Genomic DNA, 24,758 nt, shown 5'->3' with positions numbered 1-24,758 from the left:
CTCTGGATTGACTTCTGATCCATTTGTCTTCAGTAACCATGACACACTGTGATGCAACTGGCCAGGATGCTCTCAATAGAGCTTCAATAGAAGGTTGACATAATGGCTGGTAGCCTTGCCCACTTCAGTCCTCTCAAGAAGTGCTGCTGTGCCTTCGTGACAAGTGAGGAGATGTTGAGTGTCCATGATGGGTCATGAGTTAAGTGAACTCCAAGGAACGTGGTGCTCTCCACTTTCTCAGAGTTGTTGATGTGTAGAGGAGGGTGGTTGTTCCTGGTCTGCCTGAAGTCCATGATAATCTCCTTTTTTCTTCATCTTGTCAGAAAAGAGGACAGCTTCTCCACCAGCTTCTGTGGAGAACACAGAGCTGAAGTCGATGACCAGCAGCCTGGTGTACTGTTTAAGGTGTTGTTTTCCAGGTGGGCCAGGATGGAATGAAGTGGCAAGACTATAGAACAGTTTATTTTATAGGTGAATTAAAATGGATTAGCGTCTCTGGAAGATGTGCTTTAATGTGTTCCATCACCAGATGCTCAAAACATTTCATAATGGTGGAGGTCAATGCCACTGGACGGTAGCCATTGAGGCCTGTTGTTGTCGCCCTCTTGGGTACTGGGATGATGGTGGCTGTCTTGAACCCTGTAGGAACAATAGACTGTTGCAGTGAAGTGTTGAGATGTCTTGGCATCTGACCAGGTATTTTCTCTGGTCCTGCTACCTTGTATGGGTTCAACTTGGTTAGGGTTCTCCTCACCTCTGCCCTGGCTACGCAGAGGGCCAGTTCATCAGGGGGACATAGAGCTTTCTTTGGCATCATCCTGTTCTTCTCATCAAACCGTGCATAGAAGGTTTTCAGTCTGTCTGGAAGGTGGTTCTCATTGTCCTTAATTGGCGAGATTGACCTATGATCTGTAATAGTCTTGACCCCTTGCCTTAGGAGCTTAGTGTTGCCGGTGTTGCACAGCTTCCTGTGGATCTCCTGGATACATGGGAGAGTTTACTTTGACACAAGTGAAAGAAAGTTGCTGATAATTTTTTTTATTTCTAGATTAAATTCTTGGAACGCGGATCGTTTTAAAGACTGTACTTAAAGAACATCAGTTTTTAGAAGATTTTTTAATTTTTAAGTTTTTAATTTTCTCTTGTATACATCATGGTGGCGTATAAGATTAGGTGACATCCATAGCATCAAAGGTTTCTCCTGAACCACTGTTGGAACTTCTCTATTCAGATGCAAGATTTGGTTACATTTCTTTGAAATGTCTTATCAGTTTAGTTTGTTTCCCAAGACTTGCTCACTGTCAAGATGCCACTGTGCTTCTGGCTGCATTTGTTTTGCCTTTCAGATTGTTAAACTATTCCAGTATTTTTTTTTTAAAACCATCCTTGATTCTTCCATCTCGTGTAGATCATAACGGATGTAGTGTATCTTTCTGGAGTATAGTCTCATACATATAAACAATGTGGTCTACCCAATGAAACAGCGTGTAATTGGGGCTTCAATGTGGTGTTGTCCTGGACAGGACAGTGGTGTTGGTTTGTTTTCAGTGAATTTAGAAGTTTTTGGTTAGGAGGTATATTTTAAATGCTTTGAGTTGTTTTCTATAGGAAGTCCAATTACCTGGTGGTTGCAAGTTTTCTGACTTAAGACTTTCATAAAACCATTTAACAATTACAGTATGGAAACAGGCCATATTCCGCACCTATTTAAGTGATCTCCTCAATCTTAATCTTTGGACCAGACCTATCCCTTTCCATAATTGTATCGAAACTAATGGTACCATGATCACTGCATCCAAGTGCTCCCCAACACACACCTCAGTCACCTGCCCGATCTCATTCCCCAACAGTAGATCCAACACTGCCCCTTCTCTAGTGGGTACCTCATCATATTGCTGCAAAAAACTATCCTGGACACATTTTACAAATTCTAATCCATCCAGCTCCTTCACATAATGTGTTTCCCAATCTATATTAGGAAAATTAAATTCACCCACTAATACAACCCTGTGCTTAATACAAATCTGAGCTATTTCCTTGCACATTTGCTCTTCTACTTCTCGCTCCTCCCTAGGTGGTCCATATGCACGCTTACAATTATAACCTCATGTAGAAAGGTTTTTTTAAGCAAAGTTGATCTTAAGAGGAAAAGCTGAATAATTACTTGTCATATACATTTGAGCAGATAAATGACCCATTTAATGTTTCAGCAAATTCAACAGTTGTTGCGGGAGCCCCAAGCATACAGCCACAACAGTTAAGCAAGTGCATTATCAAAGCGCATAGCCTTCAACGACATCCCAGTCCTCCAGCTACGGCCAAGCACCAGCAATTAGGAAAAGCGCGCGAATAAGAGCCTGCGCTTTTTATGGCACCCAACACCTGAGGCTGGAAAGTGATGTCACTACCACATCCCAGAAGGCTTAGCGTGAAACGTGCAGTTGGAACCATAAAAGCTGTGGTTAAGCACAATAAAGGGACTGATTCCAGTGTCATTTATTGCCACTTGTGTAAGGTAGTGTCGTCAGATAGGCCACTACACAGTTCAATGATCTTGATATTTTACCAATTTTTAAAAAAATTTAAACAAAAGTCTGCAGTTACCGTTGTAGAAGTGAAACCAATGCTGGTGAAATTCATCAGGTCAGACAGTTTAGCAAAGATACATAGCCAAAGTTTGGGGTTTGGGCCCTTCAAGGTATGGAAAAATGTTGGCAGGTGCCCGATCAAAATGGTGGGGGGTGTAGGGGGAGGAGCTTGGTCCCAAAGGCAGGAGATAATAGGTGGGAGAAGGGAGGGCACAGCAGTAAGCAAGGGGAGGAGAGATTAAGAGAGAAGGGGGTGGAATGCTAGGGGAAGGGTGGGAGATTGAAGTAGAAACTGGAAAAAAAAATTCACTTATTCACCTATTACCACCAACAGTTGGGACCATACTCTTCCTACCATTTAATTTGAGTGCCTGTCGACATTTTTCCATACCTTGATGAAGGGCTCAAGCCTGAAGCATTGGTTAGTACCTTTATCTTTGCTATATAAAGTACGCTGTTTGACCTGCTGAGTTTCTCCAGCATTGTGTTTTTACTTTAAAAAAGATTTTTTTTATACAGTATGAAGTTAAAGCCCATTTTTTTTCTCTTGGTGAGATGGCAGGTTCATAGCAAAGTTTGGCATTCAATCAGTACATACTGTGGGATTAGAACAAAGCTAACCAATTTAAAATGTGTATGATGTGCATCTCTGTTGTATAATCTAAATATTTTGTTTTTAAAAAAAATAGAACAGCTGTGACTTGGTATTTTTCTTGAAGTTTACAACCAATATCCATCTTACATTTGTTTGCTTTTGCCTCTAATGCCCTCAACCCCAATGTATAAATTCTGTAATAAGATTAGAGTGTGACAGAGTATATAGATATGTTTTTGGGAGATAAATTTGGAAAGGTTTGTTAGAGTGAGTCACATACAAACACTTTAAAACAGATTATTTGAAATATTGGAGCTCTGCTTATGCTAGACATATCGGCCTCACAGTCTTTGCAAGAGCTTTGGAGAGTGCCCAAAAGACTTCACTAATAGATTGTTGCTTACAAAAAGGCAACAGATGAAAGAGCTTGTTGGAGCTGCAAATTGTCTGGAGCTGTTCTGAGGGTCATGTGGTTTGGCAAGCAGAGAGAGTCAAACAGGCTTTCTCTGTGTCTCACACACACACACACACACACACACACACACACACACACAGAGTTACAGCCAGCGGCTGGGACTGGAACAGGACAAGCTGGCAAGCTTATGGAAAACCCCATATGGAAGATGGGTTCTTATTTCAGCCTGGTCAAAGCCCTTGTGGTTCATGCAAGAGGAGAGGCTGGCTGTCCAATGTTTCAATTGGAATAATAGAAACAAGAAGGAATTCTGTGGTGACCTGAAAGAAAGAGGTTATCATCTGGAGAACCCTGAAGGGGCAAGTTTCTTCGGCAAGACACTGAAGTGGCTGATGGAAGTAAATGTACAACAAATCTCTCCCTGAAAACTGTCAAGAACTTTCCTAAGTAGTAACCATTTACCTTTCAAGCACCAAACCCTGGTGAACTTTATAAATGTTAAATTCTGTGCAATGTGTAAGAGTTACCTGCAACCAGTGAACTTGGAGGAATGAGAAGTGAGATTGGACTGTGAATCAAAGAACATTTTTGAACTTGCACACATTACATACTCATGCATTTAGAATTTGAAGGGGGTTAAGTTAGGTTAGTTAAAAGTGATACGTTAAATTGTTATCCTGTTTTCATTTATAAAGATAATTAAAAACATCTTTAAGTAACCATTTGTCTTGGTGAATATCTGTTGCTACTGGATTTGTGGGTACTCTGGGCTCGTAACAAAAGTATGCTGGAAGTAGTAGGTCAGGCTGTATCTGTGAGAGGCAAGTTAACATAGCAGGTTGGAGAATTAATGTTTCAGTTTAATTTCTCAACTCACTGGCTTGTTTATTAGCAGGTTGAGTCTTTCCAACATTTTCCTGACCTTCTATAATCCTCATTAACCTGAAGCTATTTCTCCTCTTTTTCCTATACATTGTTCCTGAGTGAAATGCATGGATAGTAGTTTTGTTTTCAAACTTTTAAAGATTTAAAAAAAACATACATACTATCCAATAATCAAAAATTGATTTTACAAGATAAATCCCAAACCCACCCTCCCACCCCTTCAGCCAGCTCCCTTAAGGGGAGCCAAACGTATAAATGATATATATATATATATATATATATAAAAAATTATAAATGTTGAAAACAATTCAAAGTTTATCTAAATGCATATATTTCAAATATGGAGACCATTTGCTAACAAAAAGGGAATAATTATCATGTAAATTATGTAATTTTTTCCATAACAATACAAGCTTTCAATTCATTGTGCCAATGTAGTATATCAATCTCTGTATTATCTTTCCAAGTACTCACAACACATTTACGCGCCACTGATAACACCAAACGTACAAAAGCAATTTGAATTTTATCCAAACCTAATCCCCTCAACGAAATCAAATCACCCAACAAAAAAATCGTTGGGTCTAATGGTAATGTAAGGTTATACAATTTTTCCAAAATGACTTTAATTCCTTGTGTTGAACTTTAACACAAGTCCAAACAGCATGTAAAAAAGTTCCAATACATGAATCACATCTAAAACATGAGTCTGAATTATTAATCCCATATTTTTTCAGTTTCTCCGGAGTCAAATATAATTGTTGTAAAATATTATAATTAGCCATTCCATATCTTGCATTTGTCAATTTGATTACATTGTCCTGGCGCATATCTGCCCAATCATCTTCAGGAAAAATAAATACTAAATCATTCTCCCATTTAAGTTTAGATTTTTCCCAATCCAGTGTATTCATATTATCTTGTAACAAATTATACATAACCAAAATATAACCCTTCTTTCGTACAGAGGAAATCAAAGACTCAAATCTCGACAAAGTGGGTAAATTCATCTCTCTACCATAATTATCCTTTAACAAGGCTCTAAGTTGGTAATACAAAAACAAAGAATTTACAGATATATCAAATCTTTCTCTCAATTGATTAAAAGAAAGAAATTGTCCCTCTTCAAAACAATCCTGCATTGTCTTTATATTCTTAAAATCCCAACTCGTTAAATAATTATTGAACATTGGAAAAGGAATAAGTTGATTATTATACAATGGAGTTAAAATTGATAATTTATTTTTTGATCCCAAAACCATATTTTTTTAAAATCCAGATCTCTAACAAATATTTCAATACCGGCATATTATATTCCTGTAACAAATTCAAATTCCAATGAAATATAAATTCATTTACCTTAACCTCAGAAATACACACCATTTCCACCTTAGCCCAACTAGGAGGATAATCTTAAATCCATCAACCTGCTAATAAACTTCAACTGGGCCGCTTCATAATATAACCATATAACCATTTATGGAGCGGAAACAGGCCATGTTGGCCTTTCGAGTCCGCACCAGTTCACTGATTTTGTGTGCCCTCTTCAGGCATTGGTGATTTTAAGTGTAGTGTATCTTTGAGAATTTTAACATCTATCCATAGGTACTCTGTACTTTGGATGTGAAATCTCATATTAAAATATTCAAAAATATTGGCTGTGAGGGAGAAGCCAGTGAGTGGCCGTGGACAATAGCTTCTCAGGCTGGAGGCCTGTGACTAAGAACCTTGATTTCGACTCAGTCTGGTGTTTGACTCACTCATTCATGAACAAAGCAGACCTAACAATTCCTATCCAAAGCCTTTTCTGCATCTAGTGCAACCACCATAGGATGGTTAGGCTGCTTTCGGTATGCATTGACCAAAGTAATTAATCAAAGAATATTATCAGATGCATTTCTATTCTTAATAAAACCTGTTCAGTATGAATCAACTTGGGTAAATACTTAGCAATTCTATTGGCTAATACCTTAGCTATAATTTTATTATCTACATTTAATAAAGAAATTGGTCTATATGAAGACTCTTTTAATGGATCTCTATTTTTTTTGGAATAACAGTTATTAAAGCGCTTGAACAAGATTCCAGCAACTTTGGTTCTTCAGTAACTTGTTTTAACACATCTCCAAATACACTAGATAAGTCATCATAAAAAAAATTTATAAAATTCCACAGGAAATCCATCATCCCCTGGGGACTTTCCATTTGGCATTTCCTGTATAGCTTCCTTAATTTCAAAATCTGTAAATGGAGATTCCAATTCCTGGATATCTTTCTCATCTAATACCGGTAACCTCAATTTAGATAAATAAGATTCAATAGAACCATTATCCAGCTTCCCCTCAGAAGTATATAATTTTTGATCAAATGAATAAAACTGGTCATTAATTTCCTGAGGCTTATAGGTAATTATTGAAGTCTGAGATGCCTGTTCAGCTTTCAATTGCCAAGCAAGTACCTTATGAGCTCTTTCTCCCAACTCGTAATAATGTTGTTTAGTTCGATTAATTAAACGCTCAAACTGATAAGTTTGTAAAGTATTATAAAATAATTTCAATTTCGCTAATGCGGTTTTTTTGTCTTCAGTCACATCCTTCTGAAAATCTTTCTCTAACTCAGCAATCTGATTTTCCGACATTAAACTTTCTGCCATAAATTGTTTCTTAACTTTCGTAGAATAACTAATAACCTGTCCCCTCAAATAATCCTTTAAGGCATCTCATACTACAAAATGAATATCCACAGAATTAATATTCTCAGTCAAAAATAGAGATATGCTCTTTAACAAAAGTAACAAACTCTGGGTTTTTTTTAAAAACATTGCATTAAACCTCCATCTATATGATGAACGTACCACTTCTGAACTTTCACAAGAAAAAAATAATAATGAATGGTCAAATAGAACTCTACTTTTATATTCAGGTATGCTGATACCAAAAAAAAAATCATTCCTAGAAAATGAATCATGACTTGATGAATAAAATGAATTAACCTTTCTCCAAATATCTACCAGATTTAAATCCTTCATCAGTGCTTTGATCTGTATTGCTGTCTTTGATTTCCTTATACTCTTCGGGTTTCTATCCAATAAAGGTTCCAAAACACAATTAATATCTATTGTTTTGAATCATCAGTGGGGATTGACTCTGCCGCGCTTTCTGTACCGCCATTCGTAAAATCATCTCTCTATCTTGATACCTCAAACAACGAATCAAGACCGCCCTTGGTGTTTGTCCAGGAAGTGTTTTTTTCCTCAATGCTCTATGGGCCCGATCCAGTTCCAAACCCTCAGGAAAAAACTCTTTACCCAAACCCTCTGGGATCCAATGTTTAAAAATTTTTATTGGGTCAAATCCTTCAAAGTCCTCTGGAAGACCAACTATTTTCACATTATTTGTCTGACTTTGATTTTCCAAAGAATCAATCTTCAATAAATCCCTTCTTTGAATCCCCCAATCTACAAAAGAACCTTCCACTTTTTCCATTTTTTTCTTCATTGCGTTCCACCTGATTTGACACTCAGAAAAAAGCTGTTTCAATTTTTTTTTAATTATCTTGTACAATATCGACAGATTTTATACATCTGTTAATATCACTCTTAACTACAGTCATTTCTTGTTTCATAGTTGACATTTCTTCACACAAAGTATTCATTTTTATTTTCACATCCATAAATACTTGGGTTATTTGAGTTGACATTTGTTTTGACATATTATCCATTTGAAAAGCAAATCCTTCCAAAACAGTGAACACTGAATCCAATCTAGACTCCATAGCCACTTTTTGAGGACTACCTTCTACAGTACAGACTCCTCCTCCTGGGAAAATTTCAATAAGGTAGGTTCCTTTTCACCTTCAGTCACCATAGGTCCTCTGACTGTGTGGCTGCGGGTCTGGACACCTGACGCTGGCACCTTACTTACAATTTCTTTCCCCGCCCCCCCCCCCCAACTTTGAAAATTAAACAACTAAAGCGATTGAAGTGACAAACAGAAAAAGGGTAAAAAGAAAAAAATTCCATGTATTGCCAGTCTTTCTAATTGGCTTCCACTGCTTTAGGTGCTTCATTGCTCTTGTCTTTATGTACGTTGTTAGCTTTTTCAAACTGTGGGATGTTGCTGTTAGCTGCGCACCAAAGTGCTCTAGATAAGGTTGCCATATGTGGGCGAAAGTATTGTACTTATTTCTTGTTATGCAGTTGTGCATCTCCACGGTCCATTGAGTGATGTGCAGGGGGACGTCAGATTTCCAGGTGATCGCAATGCATTTTTTGCTACTGACAGGGCAATGACTACAAATTTAATATGGAATTTAGTTCATGATCTGCCCACATCCTCTAGGTTTCCCAATAAATACAGCTACGGATCCAGTGGGAAGTCTGTTCCCGTAATCCTAGTAAATATATTAGATAATTCCAACCAAAAGGATCTCACCTTTAAGGTATTCATTTCTAGCCCACAACTGAGCATATTTTTTGTATCTTTGATTTTCCTTTATATAATTTTTGTGGCGTGTGATGTAATTGGTGTAAGAAATTGTACCGGCCTTAATCTGGTGTTGATGAACACTTTCCCTAGATAGATCTGACCAACACTCTTCATTGATCATTATACCCAAGTCTTTGCAGGCCTGGTTTTGGGCTCTCACTTTGAAGAATAAAGTGCATTCTGGATATAAATTTGGGGATGCCTCCCAGTCAAAGTAGCCCTTCCACCTTGTTTGCTTTAGGTTGGTCAAGGTAGGGCCCCATTTTTCCCTCAAGAAGGATCCTATTTATCCTTCATTTGATCAAAGGACATGAGATGTTTATTCTCATAGCAGTCCTCAATAGTTTGGATCCCCTTTCAGAGCCAAATATCCAGTTTTGTTACCTAAATTCATCGGCATCAGTTCATTGTTTATTAAGGGTGCTTTTGGCGATATTACAATCTCTTTACTGATACAATCATTAATTTCCTTCCAGATTTTTACCAGACATTTTAGGATGGGGTTATCCTTTCTTTTATTTATTAATTTGGTATTTGTTTTGTAAATTAAATCTTTTGCCACCCCCCCTCCTCCATGCTATGTAGTCCTATGATAACCCGTTTTGGTGTTCACCTCCAAATAAAGATGCAAGGAATTTTGGGCTGTTTATAATCCCACATCAAGTTTTCCATGGAGTTCCTGGAGACTTTTGCTCTTCCACAAGAAAGTCCTGATGCTGCCACTTTAATATTTAAAAAAATTTTCATGGTAGATGAATAGGAATGAATTGAAATAAATATTGTAATCTTGGCAACACCATTTTGATATACTTTACCCTGCCTAATAAGGGCAGGCTTCTCCATTTGTTTAAATCGTTTTTGATTTTTTTTCAAGGATGGGGGTATAGTTGAGTTTGTACAACTTTCCCAAATCTCTATCCGTTGATATTCTAGGTAATGATTGCCACTTGAAATGGCTCCCTTGTTTATGCCTTTCACAGTCCGACTCAGTCAGGGGCATAATCCTACTTTTTCCCAAATTTACCTTTTATCCAGAGATTATGCCTTAATCTTCCAGGGTGTTCTGCAATTTGGACAATGACTCTGCTCTTTCCATCAAGTATAATAGCACATCATCTGTGAATAGGTTTATTTTATGTTCAGCTTGGCCCATCTTGAATCCCCTTGTGTTGGGTCTTTCATAATATATTCTGCTAATAATTCAATAGCTAATACAAACAGCCCTGGAGACAGTGGCAACCCTGTCTGCTAGACCTACTTAAGGGGAATGTCGATAAAGTTTGGCTATTTGTTATGATCCTTGCTTTTAGTTTAGAATATAATGTTTTTACCCAATTAATATATGTTTGTCCCAGCCTAATTTTTTCCATTACTTTAAATAGATATGACCATTCCAATCTATCAAAGGCATTTTCTGCATCCAGAGATACTGCTACAATGGGATCTTCTCTGGATTGTGCCAGATGTATTACATTCAATAATCTTCCCAAGTTGTCAGTGGATTCTCTTTTTTTATATATAAAGCCTGCTTGGTTCAGATTTATTAATTTTGGGAGATATTGGCCCAATCTCTCAGCCAGTGCCTTGGCTATTATCTTGTAATGTGTATTTAATAGCAAGATGGGTCTGTGAGACGCAGGTTTTAACAGGTCTTTATTCTTCTTGGGTACCATCATAATTATTGCTGTTGAAAATGTGTCCAGGAGAGTCTTTGCCTCCCCCCCGCTTGATTAACCACACCCATCGTGAGTGGGATCAACAAATATTTTGTAAAATTCAGGCGGGAAACCGTCCTCCCCTGGAGACTTATTAGCTTGTAACCGTCCCAAAGCTTTTTCGATTTTCTTCCTAGTGAGGGGAACATGTAAACTCATCTTGTCCTCTTGACTCAATCTCGGCAGCTCAATTCCATTCAGAAAGTCATCTATTTTTGTTTAATCCTGTGGTGATTCTGATTTCTATAATTCTGTGTAGCATTGTTTAAAAGTATTGTTAATTATTTTTGAATCGTGAGATATCTTATCTGACTCCAGTTGAACTGCATTGATCATCCTCGAGGTTTCATCTGCCTTTAGATGCCGAGCCAAAACTTTATGCACTCTTTCCCCAAATTCATAATATTTTTGCTTGGATGTCATTGTCATTTTGTATGTATTGTATTTAAGATTTTTATTCATTAAAGTTTGGTACTTGTCCTTTGAGCCAGAATTTTGATATTCTTTCTCTAAGCCGTACATTATTAGTGTATGATATCTGCCCCTCCCCATGTAGGCCTTTAGTGTGCCCCATATCAGTTAGTCAATGGGCAGTTAGCTTCACAAAATATGTTAATTTGTTCCTTTATAAACTTATAGAAGTCTTCTCTTTTCAACAGCATAGAATTTAGCCTTCCAAATACTGACTTGCATTCCACTGAACGGCTAAGTTCATTGTCTTGGGATAGGAATGGGGATTTGGCTTTCCACACTAGACCACTCCTAATTGGGACACAGAACGCTTTCACACTTGCAAAGAACCATCCCCGGGGTTAGAACTGTTCTATTGTCTACTGGTGACATCATGACACATCAAGTGATGGTGGACCTGCCCTAAATCCTGATCAATGTATTATGATCTTGTATTTGAACAAAATTAATCATGCCTAATTATAACATAATTAAGCTTTATGTACAGCACAGTATGAGCCCATTAGCCCCTGTTGTTATGCCGACCTATATAATACTTTGTAAGGGACCGTGGGAAAGTGCTAGCAATAAATAGCAATAGCGGACAATTTTTAAACAGGGTGGAAAAGTTTGTAGCACTGTAGCGCACAATTTGTATAGAATGAGAAAGTTGGTAGCACCAACACGTACAATTTATAACTACCGTGGGGGGGGAAGCGATGGTGGACTTGCCTTCGCGGAATTCCATGCAGAAGAGAAAGGGCTGTGTGCCCGGATGCATGCATGGAGCATTCATAGAGGAATTCCTCTGCCACACGACATTCTGGGAAGTCAGGTCTGCCATTGATTTTTTCTAATGTGGTTAAATTTGAGAGGCAGTGCATAGACATCTTCAACAGACAGATGGTCAGAGCTTGTGATGAAATTGGGTATATTTTCAAGATTCCTTTATCGCCATGTAATAATGCAGAAAATGTAACATAAGACATTTTTCTTTGCCTGCCATAAGGCAGACAGTTGCCATTAGTATTGCTTGGCGCCACAGAAAAGCAAAAAAGTCTCTTCAGGCTGTCCTTGGATTTTCCTCCAGCCCTCACGCAATCTCTAAAGCTGCACAGACTCTGTTCCATCCATTGGCAACCTGAGCTCCAGATCCAAAGCTCCACCACGATCAGGAAGGCCCTTCAGGAGCCCTTCTTGCTCTTGGCATCCTCTTTAATCCCAGTTCCAAAAACTTCGACCTTGGGTCCTGAGTAGCCTGCAGCCTGTGTGTGTCTTTCTGCTGCAGGTCTCTAGCAGAGCAGCCCGCATCCTCCAGGGGTCCTTCAGCCAGTGAGCCCAATTCGCTGGTCCTGCCGCGGGAGGAAATCTGAGCACCTGGGAAAATCCCACACAGGTGATGAGGAGAACATACAGACTGCCAGATTTGAACCTTGGTCGCTGGCGCTGTAATAGGCTTGGGGTTAATGTATTGCATTTGGTGTTCACAATGTTTCCTTTGCATTGGAGAAACTAAATATAGGTTGAGTGACAACTTTGTTGAATAGCTGCATTCAAACTGCAGCAATGACAGAGTATTTCTGTTGCACGTGTCTTTAATTTTCCAACCCTTTCCCACTCTAGCCTATTGGTATGTAGCCTCCTCCACTCCAACGCAAGTCTGAAGAAAAGCACCTCATTTTTCTGTCCAGCCACACTGTAGCCATCTGGACTCTATTTTGAACATTACTTAAGGTAACTCAAAATCTGTACTGTCTGCAAGGAGTTTGCGCATTCTCCCTGAATCTGTCTAGGCTTCCTCCAGTGTTCTCCCTTCAAAATGTATGGGGGGGGGGGGGTGGTTGTAGATTAATTGGAGAATTTGGATGGCATGGGCTTGTGCACCATGGTGTATGTATAAAAACTTTTTAAAAACAAAAAAATGATTTCTTTGTCTATATCTGCTGTCCATCTGTAATATTGGGTCAGTCTGTTTGCTTATCCTGTTTTCCCTCCCCCCCACCCCACCACCATCACCACCGGCAGCTTCGCCTATATGAAGATGCTAAAGGAGCAAACTACAAAGCAGAGACCGTAGTAATACAGAGAACCAGTCGAAGGATTGGATGGCAGAAGCCATTCAATTAAGACCAAGGTTACCAGCATGTCCATTTCTAACACCAAAGGATAAAATCTGGTTCACCACATTCCGATTTAGCTTGAACAAATAGCAAACTTGATTTAATCAGCAAGCTCAAAAATAACAATTGTCTGTAATAACTCAGTACGTGGAGAGACGTGAGATTTCAGATGCTAGAATCTGGAGCAAAAACTGGAGGAACACAGCATATTGAAGCAGCATCAGTGGGAGAAAAGTATTGATAAAGGGCTCGGACTCCAAAATGTTGAGGTGTTTTCTTTCTCTGATGCTGCTTGACCTGCTCAGTTTCTCCAATAGATTGTTTTGGCAAATAAATTACTTGATTTCAGAATGTGCAGTGTTCATAGATTATTGTGGAGAAGCAATTTGGAAATGCTGATTGCTGTGTTACATTGCCATAGTTAGACCGTAGAGAAACAGGCCTTTCGTCCCACCACCTCCCTGCTGACCTTTTTTCCCATTTACACTAATCTCATTTGCCCCATTCCACGCCTTGATTAATATTTGTCAAATGCTTTTTAAATGTAGTCATTTGATTCCACCACCACCGCTTTTGTCAGTGTGATTCAGATATCAAATGCTTTTCCTTTTGTCCTCTTGTTTTCGATACCCTTACCATATAACATAACATAATAATTACAGCACGGAAACAGGCCATTAGGCCCTTCTAGTCCGCACCGAACCAAACACCCCTCTCTAGTCCCACCTCCCTGCACAATGCCCATAACGCTCCATCTTCTTCTCATCCATAGACCTGTCCAACCTTTTCTTAAATAATACAATTGACTCCGCCGCCACTATTTCTCCCGGAAGCTCATTCCACACGGCTACCACTCTCTGAGTAAAGAAGTTCCCCCTCATGTTACCTCTAAACCTCTGCCCCTTAATTCTTAACTCATGTCCTCTTGTTTTAATCTTTCCTCCTCTTAACAGAAATAGTCTATCCACATCCACTCTGTCTATCCTTTTCATAATCTTAAATACTTCTATCAAATCCCCTCTCAACCTTCTACGCTCCAAAGAATAAAGACCTAATCTGTCCAATCTCTCCCTATACTCTAGATGCTTAAACCCAGGTAACATTCTGGTAAACCTTCTCTGCACTCTCTCCACTCTGTTTATATCCTTCCTATAATTAGGCGACCAGAACTGCACACAGAACTCCAAATGAGGCCGCACCAACGTCTTATACAATCTCAACATCACCTCCCAACTCCTATATTCCATGCAATGATTGATAAAGGCCAGCATACTAAAAGCCTTCTTCACCACCCTATTCACGTGAGTTTCTACCTTCAGGGAACGATGTACTTTTACTCCTAAATCTTTCTGCTCCTCTGTATTCCTCAATGCTCTCCCATTTACCACGTATGTCCTATTCTGATTCTTCTTACCAAAATGAAGCACCTCACACTTATCAGCATTAAATTCCATCTGCCATTTTTCAGCCCACTTTTCTAAGCAGCCCAAATCCCTCTGCAATCCTTGAAAACCTTCTTCATTATCCACTATTCCACCTATCTTAGTATCGTCTGCATATTTACTAATCCAATTCACCACCCCATCATCTAGATCATTAATGTAAATAACGAACAACAATGGGCCCAATACAGATCCTTGAGGCATACCACTGGTCACCGGCCTCCAACCTGACAGACAATTATCCACTACCACTCTCTGGCCTTTCCCTTTCAACCAATGTTCAATCCATTTGACTATCTCAAAATTTATACCTAAAGACTGCACCTTCCTAACTAACCTTCCATGTGGTACCTTATCGAAGGCCTTACTGAAGTCCATATAGACAACATCCACTGCGCTACCCTCATCCACATTCCTAGTCACCTCTTCAAAAAATTCAATCAGATTGGTCAAACATGACCTTCCTCCCACAAATCCATGTTGAGTGCTCCTGATCAGACCCTATCTATCCAGATGTTTATAAGTACTATCTCTAAGAATTTTCTCCATTAATTTACCTACCACAGACGTCAAACTTACAGGCCGATAGTTGCCAGGCTTCCTCCTTGAACCCTTTTTAAATAACAGAACCACATGCGCAATGCGCCAATCCTCCGGCACTATCCCCATATCTAATGACATTTGGAAAATTACCGCCAGAGCCTCTGCTATTTCCTCCTTCACTTCTCTCAATGTCCTGGGGAAGATCCCGTCTGGTCCCAGAGACTTATCCACCTTTATATTCTTCAAAAGCCTTAAAACTACACCTTTTGTAATCTCTATATTCCCCATATTTCACCCCTTCTTCCTTGCAAAAGGCTTCTAGTTCTGTGAGATTCTTTTTTTTTAATTTTTTTAATTTTTTATTTTTCACACCATAAATCACATTAGCCATGATATACACTATTTCTTTTTCACACATATACAGTGACTTTTTCTCTCCCCCCCCCCCCCCCTTTCCTCCCAAACCACCCCCCCACCCCCCCCCTCTCATCCATTTTAGGTATACAATCTAGGTTGCATTAAGCCAGTCAGACAATGTTGTCATTCAACAAAATTACACCAGAAATTCTACTGAGTCCATTCTTTTCTTTCCTTCTCCTTCCATCAACTTAGGTACTGTTTGTCCCCGGTAGGTTTTCGCTATTGTATTTAATGTAAGGCTCCTATACTTGCTCGAATATTTCAATATTATTTCTTAACCTATCTGTTATTTTTTTCTAATGGAATACATTTATTCATTTAAATTTAGTAGTTTCTTCCTTTTTAATTTGGTTATGTATTCCATTAATATTTAAAGACATATAGTTCAGCGTAGCCCTTTTATATTTTGTTTATCTTCTCTTTCCGTTTTTCCATCATTACCTTTCCTCCTTTTCCATTTCTGTTTTCTTATTTTCAACTCTTTATAAGACAACATTCCTACAACATCCAACATTTTCCTTATTCTCCTATTTCTATCTTATTTATCCCCAATCTCCCCTTCACCTCCTGAGTTGTCCTTTATCCCTTGTCGGACAACCACATCTCCCCTCTCCATTTGGATTTGCGAATCCACTCGCAAGCGTCAACTGATTTTGCAGTGACCGCTATTTCCCCCCACCCCGCCTCCCCCAGAAAAGATTTCACTTTTCATATGTCACAAAGGTCACTCTTTTAATTCCCTCCTTATTCTCTCTATTCCATTACCTTCCCTTATTAATTCTTGTCTATACTATCTATATTTTCCTCTAAGTACAGATACATTCATGTATGCTCATTGTCTCTATTCACTCTTATACCTCTTTACCCGCATACATATCAATCGTGATCATTTTTACTCTCATTACCCGTCTTCCTCCCTCAGTCTATTTTTGTAATTGTTCTGCAAATTTTCGTGCTTCTTCTGGATCCGAGAATAGTCTGTTTTGTTGTCCTGGAATAAATATTTTCAATACCGCTGGATGCTTTAGTATAAATTTATACCCTTTCTTCCATAAAATCGCCTTTGCTGTATTGAACTCTTTTCTCTTCTTTAGGAGTTCAAAACTTATATCTGGATAAATGAAGATTTTTTGCCCTTTATACTCCAGTGGTTTGTTGCCCTCTCTTACTTTTTCCATTGTCTTCTCCAGTACCTTTTCTCTTGTAGTATATCTTAGGAATTTTACTACAATAGATCTTGGTTTTTGTTGTAGTTGTGGTTTAGAGGCCAATACTCTATGTGCCCTTTCTATTTCCATTTCATGCTGTAGTTCTGGACATCCTAGGGTCTTAGGGATCCACTCTTTTATAAACTCCCTCATATTGTTGCCTTCTTCATCTTCCTTAAGGCCCACTATCTTTATGTTATTTCTTCTGTTATAGTTTTCCATTGTATCTATTATTTGAGCTAGTAGTTCTTGTGTCTCTTTAGTTTTTTTATTAGATTCCTCCAATTTCTTTTTTAAGTCTTCTACCTCCATTTCTGCTGCTACTGCCCGCTCTTCCATCTTGTCCATTTTCTTTCCCATTTCTGTTAAGGTCATCTCCATTTTATTTATTTTCTCTTCTGTGTTGTTTATTCTTTTTCTTAAATCCTTAAATTCCTGTGTTTGCCATTCTTTAAATGACTCCATGTATCCTTTAATAAGAGCAAGTATATCCTTTATCTTGCCTTTCCCTTCTTCTTCTATTTCACTGTACTCTTCCTCTTCCTCTTCTTCTTCCTCTGGGTTGGCCATCTGTTGTTTCTTTGTTGCCCTTTTCTTCTCTTCTTTCTTGTTTTCGTTGTCTTCTGTGTTCTCCTCTTGCTGCAGGTGTTCTGCAGCTGTCGTTGCCGGCTGTGGAGATCGACTCCCCAGCTGGTCACCCCTCCCGTCGGTGTGTTTTTTTTCATGCGCGGTTGCGCATTTTTACTCGGCTCAGCGAGCCATTGTTGTAGTTCTTTTTCTACCGACCTGAGGTAGTGGGCTCCTCTCTCCACAGCGGGCCTCTTCGGACAGGTAAGGCCTTCACCTTTTTCCTCCTTTGTCTTCTCTTCCTCTCTTCTTACCGTTGCTTTCGATTTTTCTTTTTTTCTCGCCATCTTCTTTCCACCTTTATACTCACTTTTCTGTAACTTTTATTTCTGTGCCTTTGTGTTTTTCTTTGTTTTTCCCGACTTTTCTGGAGAGGGCTGGAGTTCACCGTCCGGCCACTACTCCATCACGTGACTCCTCCCGTTCTGTGAGATTCTTGACCATCTTGTATACACTGCTCTTTTAAGGTCTTTCCACAGATTTTTAGGTCAGGGAGCTGTGAGGGCCATGGCAAAACCTTCAGCTTGAGGTAGTCCATTGTGGATGTTGAGGTGTGCCTAGGATCATTATCCTATTGTAGAAGCCATCCCCTTTATCTTCAGCTCTTTTTTATCTATATCAGATGGCGTGAAGTTTGCTTCCAGAATTTGCTGGTTTTTAAATTGAATTCATTCTTCCCTCCACCAGTGAAATGTTCCCTATGTCACTGGCTGAAACTTGATCGATCCTCCCCTGTGCTTCACATTTGGAGAGGTGTCCTTTTCATGAAATTCTGCACCTTTTTTCTCCCAACATACCTTTGCTCATTGCAGCCAAAAGATTCTATTTTTAACTTGATCATTCCACCGGACTTGTTTCCAAAATGCATCGGGCTTGTTTAGATGTTCCTTTTGAATTTTGTGGTGAGGTCGCAGGAAAGGTTTTCTTCTGATAACTCTTCAATAAAGGTTATATTTGTGCAGGTGTTGCTGCACAGTAGAACCGTGCCCCCACCGCTCCAGAGTCTGCTAAATCTTCCTGAAGATCTTTTGCAGTCATACAGGGGTGGGGGGGGGGGGGGGGGGGGGAGCGGTTTGATTAGCCTTTCTAGCAATCCGACGAGCAATTCTCTCGGAAAGTTTTCTCGGTCTTCTAGGTCTCAACTTGACCTCCACCATTCCTGTTATCTGCCATTTCTTAATTACACGGAGGAAACAGCTACCTGAAAGCACTTGGCTATCTTCTTCTACCCTTCTGCTTTGAGGGCATCATTTATTTTAATTTTCGGAGGGCTTAGCAGCTGCTTAGAGGAGTCCCGTGGCCTGCTGATTGTTGAGACAAGATTTGAGACATCGAGGTGTTTATAAAGCTTTGAAATTTGCATCACCTGGCCTTTCCTAACAATGACTGTGAACAAGCTAATTAAGGTCTGAGCCCTTGAAAAACATTATCTGAGAGCTCAAATCCCTTGGGGTGCCCACACTTTTGAATGGTGCTCCTTTCCTTTTTTCCCCACTCTAAAATTATACAAAACAAAAATAACACGCTAATCTTGCTTAAAATGTTGAAAAGAATGTGTCATCTTTAACTTCAAGATCCGTTCATCTTCTGCTCACTTAACTATGTACAGTAACATAAATTTTAACAAGGGATGCCCAAACCTTTGCATACCACTGTCTGTGATATGAGAGAAAAGTTTCATGCAGTGTGTGGTTGGGATATGAAATGCACAATCGGGTGAAGTTGGTGAAAATGCTATCATAGAAAAGAGAAATAAGTCCCTGTGGAAAGGGGGAGGAACATTTTGTTCTCGGAAGTTAAAGGAGTGGTACAGCAAAGACACAAACTGCTGGAAGAACTCTGGATCAGGCAACCTCTATGGATGCAGAGTGGTAGTGGACTAGTTTCTGAGATTGTAGAAAGGAGATGGCCATTATATGGTAATAAGAAGAAGGGGTGAGCAAGAGACTGTAGCTGTTGAAACTGGATAAGGGGAGTTTGATGGGCAGATGGAGTCAGTTGGGAAGGGAGAGATTGGAAGTGTAGAGAAATATTAAAGAAATTCCAGACAGAGGCTGGTGGGTGATAAGGTGTGATTCTTTGTCTGCCTTATTTTTTGTTTGGGTGCCTGCTGACATTTTTTTAATACCTTGATGAAGGACTCAAGCATGCAATGTTGGTATGTATCTTTATCTTTGCTACCATATTTGATGGCATACAAGACCCATGGGCATGTGATCCTGCTCTCTCCTGGCGGCTCGCTGTTGGTCCTCACACTGGTCCCACTGCCCCGCTCTCTCCCGGGATGGGGTGGCCAGGGAAGCGGAGCAATGGGATCATTGTGGGGACTGGTGGGGAAGCAGGGCAGTGGGATCAGTGTGTGGACTGGTGGCGGGCAGCTGGGGGATGGGAGGTGGTGGGTCCTGTGCGGTGACCAACAGTGGGCCGCTGGGAGAGCCTCCCAACAGTCCACCACCAGCCCCCCACGATAGATGACAGATGCTAGTGATCCACACAGCAACGATGATCTCTGTTGTAGTTTCCATTATCACCCTAATTTCAACTTTGCATACAAGACTTTGGGGATATTTTTAAGCCATTTGTTTGGGGTCTTGTATGCCATCAAAAATGGTGTATAAAGTGCACTGTTTGACCAGCTGAGTTGCTCCAGCATTGTTTTTACTTCAACCCTGGTGTTTGCAGACTTTTGCGTTTAACTTTAAGTATATCATGTATGTTACATCTTCAATTTATTATACATGACAATAAAAGAAACCTGATGGGTAAAACCAGATAGTGAATATGAAATGAACAAAGGGAGATGGAACGCTGGTTGATAGTCAAATAGCATCAAGAGGGGGCAACTCTTGAGGAATTGGATAAGTATTGTATGAAGTCAACTGAATGGCTTCCTTCCACCTTGTAAACTTTCGATGATTCTGCAAGTGCCAGGTATTTCTGTCTTTCAATAGACAAATTCTTTCATGTTGTATTAAATGCCTCCTGTTGTTTTTGGACTATTCTTTCAGGTAGATGTGAAAGCACAAGTTCTTGAGTTTGGATTAGAAGGTTGTATACTGTGGTGTGCTCCTTTCCTGGAAAGATGATGTGATCATTTCTCAATTCTTGGATCAACTGCCATGTTGAATACTTTTGAGTAATATGATTGAAATAGGATGTTTAGAAATATTAGCATTAAAGGGCCATATTACTTTAATATTTGTTTATAACAGTTATTTTCACTATGAATGAAATAAAACTACAATTGTCGGTTGCAACAGATAAATAGACAAGGATGCAGAGTTGGGTGGAGAAGTGACAAATTGAGTTCAATCTGGGAAAGTGAAAGGATGCACTTTAAATTAGAAGATTAAACCTGAGGGTGGAGTTAAGTCAAAGTCTGCAAATACTGGGCTCAAATGCAATCTATAAATGCGCTGGAGAACCCCTGCAGCTCACGCAACATCCACAGGAAGTAAAGGAAAACTAGCATTTCGAGTCTGGACCCTTTGCCAAAGTCCCATCGATCCCTGAAAGTTGCCTCAAAAGCATATGGTGTGCTAGCCTTCATTAGGTATATGTGAGAGATTGGAGCTCTATAATAAAGTCTGCTTAGAACACATTTTAAAGTATTGTGCTCAGTTCTGGGCGCCTCATTACAGGAAGGATGTGGAACTTTTGGAGAGGATTTAAAATTTTAAATTTAGACATAAAAAAAACAGTGACCAGTCCTTTTGGCCTCCGAGCCCGTGCCGCCCAATTGACCTACACCCCCAGTACATTTCAAATGGTAGAAGGGAACCTGAGCCCACACAAACACAGGGAGAACATACAAACTCTTAAAGACAGTGTTAGATTGGAACACGGGTCCTGACACTGTAGCAGCTTTACACTATATGTGCTGCCCATGCAGAATGCAGAAGAGATTTACCAGGATGCTGCCTGGAAAGGTTGACCAAGGGGGCTTCTCTTGGTGCAATGAAGTATGAGAAGTGAATTAATAGAGGGTCTAGATAGGGTGGGCAGTCAGCACCTTTTTGCTGGGGTGACAATAGCAAATACAAGAGGTCATCTGTTAAAAGTGATTTCATAAGTTTTTTCTTTGCTCTCTCTTGCTTTTTCTCATTGTAAGGGGTGTTGGGCAATGCTCATGGTGACAATAGAAGGAACATGGAGAGTTTAGGTTTTTTTTGACCCAGTGGTGGGTGTCTGGAATGCATTGCAGGCAGGGTGGAGGCTGGTACAATACCAACATTCAATAGACTTAAGCTCGGGGATGTAAGAAAAATAGAGGGATATGGTGTGACGTAGAGAAAGATTAGATTGCGAGGAGGAGGTTCACATAGGTTGGCAGGACATCATGGGCTGAAGTTTCTGTACTGTGTTGCAACATTCTATGTTAACAAATGGAATGATGAAGCTTTGGATGATCAAGTAGATAAAAATGTAGCCCAGAAATTTTAGAGCTTATGGGGCTAAAGAAAATTTCAACCTCAGAGGCATAAATATAAAAACAAAAATGTTTTTTCCATGTGAGAGTCGATTGTAGGTGAAGTAAAAGAGGAATGATGCGTGAATGGTATAGTGCAAGTTAAACTGTTTAGCTCAACACTGTTACAGTACCAGCGACCAAGATTCAAATCTGGCGCTCTCTGCAAGGTCTTTCTACGTTCTCCCCTTGACTGCTTGGGTTTTCCCCGGGCACTCTGGGTTTCTTCCCATTGTTCAAAATGTACCGGGGGTGTAGGTCAAATGTGCAACATGGGCTTTTGGGTTGAAAGGTCCTGTTACCATGCTGTATGTCTAAATGTAAAATTTTTAATTTTATTTTGACATGAAGGTCTTGATGAGTGTTTTATAGAACAGTACAGCGTAGGAACAGGTCCTTTGGGCATTATGTTTGCTGCAGACCTGTGGGTCAATTTAAACTAAAACTGTTCCTGATCTATGTGCTTCTATTTCCTAGGTTTCTTTCTTGAACACTATTTTATCTGCTTCCAGCACTATTCCTGGCACCTCCCACATCTATAAACTTGCTTGCCTCACCTTAAACGTGAACTCACTAATGCGTGAGATTTTTACCCAGGCAAAAAAGAATCTGACTGATTACTCTATCAATTTGAAAAACTTTTATCAGGTCACCCTTCGCTCTGTTCCAGAGAAAGCGACCCAAGTTTGTCCAATATCTTCTTGTTGATCATGCCCTCTAATCCTTGCAACATCTTGATAAGTTTCTTGTGCACTCTTTTCTAAGACATCTTTCCTGTAATGTGGTAACCAGAATTGCACAAAGTATTACAAATGCTGCCTAACTGAAGATTTTTTTTCCTAAGCTTCAGTATAACTTTCTTTTGTATTCAATCAAGGCGAGCATACTCTTTGCCTGGTTTACCACACTATGTGTGGTCACTTTCAATAATGGACCTGAACTCTGAGGTCCCTCAGTACGTCAATGCTTTTAAAAGTCTTGTCATTAATTGTATGCTGTCTCCTTACATTTGCCCTCCCAAAGTGTACATTTGTCTGGATTAAACTCTCATCTGCCACTTTTCTACCCATATCTGTCTATATCTTTTGGTATTCTTTGAAAGCCCTCAACATGATCCACTGCTCCACCAATCTTTGTATCATCTGCAAATATACTAACCCACCCAGCTATGTTTTCATCCAGGTCATTTATACATCACAAATAACAGAGGTCCCAAAACTGATCTTTTCTGAACACCACTGGTCACAGGCTTCCAGCTAGAATAACACCCTTCCACCTCTACCCCCTGTCTTCTGTGGGGCTGCCATTTCTGAAACTAAACTACCAATTCACATTGACCTCATCATTTGTATCCTCTGGTTGAGCCCACCATGGGAGGCCTTGTCAGATGACTTACAATGACAATGTCGGTTGTCTCCTCACATAAAAACGCAAATGTGTAAGACACTGGAAGAAACATTTTGAGCAGAAGTTGGAGGCAGTGAAATGTTTCACAGAAAGGGTAAATTAAGCTGATGCAGAGCACATTTAAAAATGGGTTATTAGGTGAGGAAAGAAAAGTTATCTTCTGTTCAGTGGAAGGTATATGGAGATTGAGATGAATGGGTATCTATCGACTGTAGAGCTCCATCTGTTTGGCATGTAATGCTTCCACAAGTGTAAGGTAAAACATCATGAGATGGGAATGTGTAAGGAGTTACCCTGTACAGGGCTGTAACAAGATGTGAATGCATCCTTGTACTTACAAGATAAGAGAGACATTGATGGATTGAGAGGCAGGAAGCTAGCAGGGAAAGGATAGCAACAGTTTTAGTCATTGGACAAGTAATGATATGATGATGTTCTAAGCATGTATCCAAGGGTATAAAAAATCACCATTTTGCTGATAACGGCAGAATGCATTCTCCGACTAACATGGTTAGTCGCAAGTGTTACAATCCGGTAATAAAGAACAAAGAACCCTGATTTCGACTCAGCCTGGTGTTTGTCTCACTCATTCATGAACAAAGCAGACCTAACACAAGGGGAAAATAAAATAAACCTGAAATGGTGATAGAGTGGTGAAAATCCTTAGCAGTTTCTTCATTGTCGTAAGAACAAAGTGAGTGTTTCAGCTCTCACCCTTTCTCTGAACTTTGCAGATGTCAAACCGGTCACGTAATAACAACTCTTTGCTGCAAAATCACATTGGAAATTCAAACTCCAGGACTGCTAGAAGTGAATCCAGTTGCAAGACTTTAAAATAAACCAGTTGGCTCCTTTAGCAGGCCATTTAAATGCCGTTCAGAGCCGTCGGTAGTTGGATTGGGAGCTAGAACTCTGGAAAGGAGTGCTGTGTCTCCTACTGCGCCCAGTATTTCTACCAAATGTAGGTTAATCCTGCCTTACGAGGAAGGGTTGTGTTCCCAACAGTCCCATCACGGTTTTCCATAATGCGTAATGTGGTTTTGACCCAGAAAATGTGAACTGAATTAAAATGAAAATTGACACATTCTGAGTGCTAATCTTATTTCATACCTCAGATATTTGGGTATTTTTTAAATTCTAGAAGAGCAGATTTCCACAACTCAAATGGTCATAATGCAGGGTCTGCATGTATCTCTCCAAATTGAGAGCGACGTTGATATCGAAAACACAGATTGATGGAAGGTCAAATGGGCAGATGCAGATATGTTGAGAGGGATTCTTGTGGCTCTGTATGGTAGAAAAGAGCTTAACAGACGTTAGGATCGTTACTGGCTAAATGTTAAGGACATTTAAAAGACTCTTGGATACGCACATGTATGTAGAAGAAA

The 24,758-nt window shown here is 39.7% G+C and overlaps 1 protein-coding gene across 15 annotated transcripts in view; it reads left to right on the top strand.

Moving 5' to 3' along the window:
- Window positions 1–24,758, top strand: part of reps1 (RALBP1 associated Eps domain containing 1) — a 112,420-nt gene that overhangs the window by 10,008 nt on the left and 77,654 nt on the right. For 12 of the 15 annotated variants that reach the window (XR_011355532.1, XR_011355531.1, XR_011355535.1 and 9 more), the window contains exon 2: window positions 2,923–3,009. The exons of 2 other annotated variants lie outside the window; for them this stretch is intronic. The gene's annotated coding sequence lies outside the window, so the exon portion shown is untranslated. Of the gene's footprint in view, window positions 1–2,922; window positions 3,010–12,758; window positions 12,870–24,758 lie in introns of all 15 variants that reach the window. One more of the 15 variants, XM_069930722.1, reaches the window with a different exon arrangement.

This window comes from Narcine bancroftii, chromosome 4 (genome assembly GCF_036971445.1).
Source record: "Narcine bancroftii isolate sNarBan1 chromosome 4, sNarBan1.hap1, whole genome shotgun sequence".
In the NCBI taxonomy this organism is placed as follows: domain Eukaryota; kingdom Metazoa; phylum Chordata; class Chondrichthyes; order Torpediniformes; family Narcinidae; genus Narcine; species Narcine bancroftii.
The sequence above is the reverse complement of the archived record's forward strand: the minus strand, read 5'-3'. Positions and strand labels throughout refer to the sequence as shown.